Genomic DNA, 4,511 nt, shown 5'->3' with positions numbered 1-4,511 from the left:
TTCTTCAATATAAAAGCCTCATATGAATCACACATTTGGGGTATATTATTATATTATTCGATATTTAATCTATTGTTGCTATTGTGCATGTTACAACAATGTTATACCCATCAAAGTCTATACAATGCATTAAGATTGGATAAAAACTCTAAAGGAAAAAGGAATTCTTATTTTCCAAATTGTTTTAACTTAATAATTATTCAAATTGTCGACAAAGACAAATTACATCGATAAAAAGTGCTTCATGCACTGTGATCAACGTACCTCATGCTCCAATACGAGGGGATAATCAGTTTTCCATGCTTTTAGGACAACAAGGAAAAACGAAAACATTATAGGTGGTGAATCCTTCTTAATGATTGATCATATAATATCATTCTTGTACATAAATAGCATTCAAAGGTCTGAGGTACACACACCCCTGACCTGTAACTGCTTGCGCATTAATCGAATGTAAAAATTTGTGGTAAACATAATCACGTGTTCAACCGTGGCCAATGAGAGTCAAAGAACCTCTGGATAAATAATTACTTGTCTTGATTGTTCTAGGGGTAAAATAAAAGTACACATACACTCCATATAATAATCTGATGCATGTTAAAGAGACCAGAGCATCGCCATGTTGACCACGGGTCCCATACGCAATTATTATGTGGATTCTTTGATAAACCATGAGAGCGAGGACGTGCTGGCGTCGCGGTTCTCAGAGCTTCCGCCCACCCGCTCGCGTCAGACGACAGTAGTACCAGAGTGCTCCGATTATCCCTCCTGCAGTTTTGCGCCGAAACCTTCTGTCTTTACCTCCTCCTGGGGCCCAGTTCACTCCCAATCCTCAGTGGTCTACCACCCATACACCCACCAACCTCACGTTGGAATGGACTCGAGGTATGTTCGCTCATGGCTGGAGCCCATATCTGGAACAGTATCCTTTCCAGGCTACCCGGCTAACTGCAGACACTACGGACTCAAACCCGATGGTTTCCCACAGCCCAGTACCGGAGACTGCATCACCTCCAACAGTCGCGGTTACCCAGACTATTTCTACAACACCTGCGTGGACATCCGAGACAAGGCCCAGCAGATAGTCCCTTCTCCAGAGTCGGATGTTTTGGCTTCCGGGAAGCACAAAGACGAAAAGACAGAATTCGACCCAAGTAAGTGGAAGCCATGCCAGTCTGCAAACGGTTATAGGAGTCTTGTGTGTGTGAGGTGGCGGTGTTCGTCATCCATGGGGGTTTTGCTCGTGGTTGTTGTCCCGCTATAAAACGAAATGGTCGTCTCTTTTCTCTTCCCTTTGAACGAGAAGGGAACTGGAGGGGCTGTTAGATAGTGTTAGACAGGACAAACGCCAATCCCCTTAAGGTTGTAAAATATGAATTAGCTATAAAACAGCTATACAATGGGGAAACTGGAAGCAAGCTTTTCATTGGCGAGATCAGAATCTCTAGTAAATTCCACTCCATTAAATTCTTACTTGGCCAAAACTTGTGCCTAAAAGAATGTTTTGTGCGTAAAAGCACATTTTATTTTACTTCTCGAGACATTTGATGTTGTTTCATTTATACACAAGAGGTGTGGCCTTATATAGGCTTTGTTTTATATTGGATTATTATTATTGTATTATTTGTTATTATAGCCTTCGATTGAAATGCACATCCAGAAGCCTAAAATCAACCAACAAGCTAATTCGGATGATCCATGTTTACAGAAAAGTTTGCAGAAACCACCAATAGTCACCATGGATTTTATCTCCAGTATGATTATCATGGCTAATTTCATTTAATTCAATGTAAACCTATACTTGTTTTTTCCCCGTATTATTTAGTCAATAATGGCTGATTTTTCACGTTATTATTCAACTTTCTGGTACAACCGAAACACAGAACATAACTTTGCTCAAATACAGCCGATTCAGCAAGGACCAAAACCATTGATATGGAAGTTTCTTCATATCAGTACTTATAAAAACATGACAACACCGAGCAAACGCACTACAATAAACACAGAACAGAATATTTTAGGCCACAACAGGATTACCAGGGTGAAATGCATCTCGCTGGCTCGGTTGCAGACCTGCCGAGACTTGAAGTTAAAGGCTTTTAAAATATTTTATGGGCCAATAAAGCAAACGGGTGCACTCACCATTTTATGACTCGGTCCTTTTCTAGCACTGTTGAAGACGATTCATGTCTATAAGAGAGATGATTGTTTCTAATTATTAAGGAAAACATTGATGACACAATTGACAATGCACATGGATTATATTGAACCATAGACTTATTCCCCCAAAAAATGTATAAGAGAGTAGGCCTGCTCTCCGTCTGGTCTATTGTTTGTCGAAGTGTTTATGATAATGATTTGGGTTATACACTGGAAAAGGTCATCAAAAGTGCTCAATGTATTAACTTTTTCTGATTTATCATTTTACAGGCAACCCGGTGGCGAATTGGATACACGCTCGTTCAACGAGGAAGAAACGGTGTCCTTATACAAAATATCAGACTCTCGAACTCGAAAAAGAGTTTTTGTTCAATATGTACCTTACCAGGGACCGTCGATATGAGGTCGCTCGGGTTCTTAATTTGACCGAGAGACAGGTCAAAATTTGGTTCCAGAATCGGCGAATGAAGATGAAGAAAATGAATAAAGACAAGACAGAAAGCAATGAGCAGTAACGTGCTGTATGGACAAATTGACTTGTACACGTTCAGAAAAATGTCACTCATGTTCTCTCCTCTCCAATGGTCGCTCCTCTTGAGAGCTACTGTTTTCCCCTTTGATCTGATCTCATTGAGATCTATAGGCCTATTCTTGAGTAGCACATTGCAAATTGGGGCCACGTCTTTGTGACAGTATGCAGCTTGTTTTGACTATTTATCCTTTATTACGGCTTCATAGTCAAGACGGGAATAGGACATTAGTAAATAAATGTATAGGGTCACGTTGGATAACTGTGTATAACAAAACCTGTGTATTTTTGTAGATGTTGCATCTTTGGCCTATTCAAGTTTAAATTAATGTTTTGTACACGAAGTACATGGAACGTGTGTCTTGTGTTTCGTCTAGACCTATGTGGATATAGATTTTGTTGTATGGTTTTTATATTATTTTCTCTCGACGCTCCACGTTTACGTTATACTGCAGATTGTGCTCATCTTTCTATCCGAAATAATCGAATTTCCTGTCTTTGTTGGGTCATTATTAAAACGTTAAAACCTTACATTGATCATAAATATTAACACTTGCAAAAATGACATTCTGAGATGGCTTGACAAGACAGTAGGGTACAAAAATATGTTGTTGGGATATATAAGTAATTCATATATAAGTAATTCAACAATTCCAATAGGCTACAGTCTAGCATTAGATACGGACTACTCCTTATTGAAAGCAGATGTGTCTTTTAACTCATTATTCTTCCTTTTCTATTTCCTTTTATAAAGCACGTTTCCTGACCAGTTCCAGCCGCTGTGTTTTCTGAATTGTGAATGGTTCTGGGGGGGAAATAACGTGACATTTAAGGCCTTGTGTAAACGTATTGCATCGCGTTGTTTCCTTTATACGTGTTATCCAATCATAATCATTGAATATTATTGTAACTATTTCAAGGAAAAGCTTTAGCGTGTTATTCTGGCACTGAAACGTTTTCAGTCCGTAATCTGTCCAGGCCTGGCCATATTTCTAATTGGTGGTCATTTCACAAAACATGCCACACATAACTTGATTTTTGCGATTCAGGTATAACGGAGCTGGGCATTGAGAGTGCATTTCGTGTAACAATGTGGCATAGGCCTATCTCAATATAGGCCTATCCGTGCATAGTTTAAAACAACGTAGGCTAGTTTACAACGTGATGCAGAGATTTTAGAGCCCAATATAGTTGAACATTTCCGTTGTGGTGCACAAAGAAATGTGGGGTTTTACGACCCTGCTTCGGGCAGCGCTGTTCGTCTTGAATGCAGTCTAACAAAGCAAACCTAGCAGAACTGGCTAGACGTCTAGGCTAAATTACTTTATTGTTTTATAGTTTTTACTTCGCCTTCTTGTAGCCTAGAGACTCCACTATCTTATAATAGAAATGTAGTCTATATGAGTGTTAACACTGGGCACACACTGGTTGAATCAACGTTATTTCCACGGCATTTCAATGAAATTACGTCGAACCAACGTGGAATCGACTTTGAATTGATGTCTTTGCCCAGTGGGTTGTTTCCATAGCATAAATCGCGAATATAGGGCCTAGGCTACACATTGTTGACGTTACCAAATAATTTGTAATAGACTAATGCATTCTTTCGGTCACTGATTTGAGGCTATTGTGAGCCGAGCAGTGCGCTATATTATTTCGGTCTAGCTGAGTTGGTGCTCTATGTTGTATTTTAGATGGGTCATGCTGGCTATGTGTCGTGGGTATGTAACCCACAGCAAACGGTGATACAAGTGTTCCCCCTGTGTCATGGTGCTATTTTTGGACACCCTCTGGACGCCACACTAATTTGCCGCGTAATCCT

The 4,511-nt window shown here is 39.8% G+C and overlaps 1 pseudogene; it reads left to right on the top strand.

Annotated features, from left to right (window-relative positions):
- Positions 1 to 547: 547 nt before the first annotated feature.
- LOC135541860 (homeobox protein Hox-C9a-like) lies at positions 548 to 3,978 on the top strand (annotated as a pseudogene).
- Positions 3,979 to 4,511: the final 533 nt, after the last annotated feature.

Source organism: Oncorhynchus masou, chromosome 6, assembly GCF_036934945.1.
Source record: "Oncorhynchus masou masou isolate Uvic2021 chromosome 6, UVic_Omas_1.1, whole genome shotgun sequence".
In the NCBI taxonomy this organism is placed as follows: domain Eukaryota; kingdom Metazoa; phylum Chordata; class Actinopteri; order Salmoniformes; family Salmonidae; genus Oncorhynchus; species Oncorhynchus masou.
Note: the sequence above shows the minus strand (reverse complement) of the source record. Positions and strands in the feature narration are given on the sequence as shown.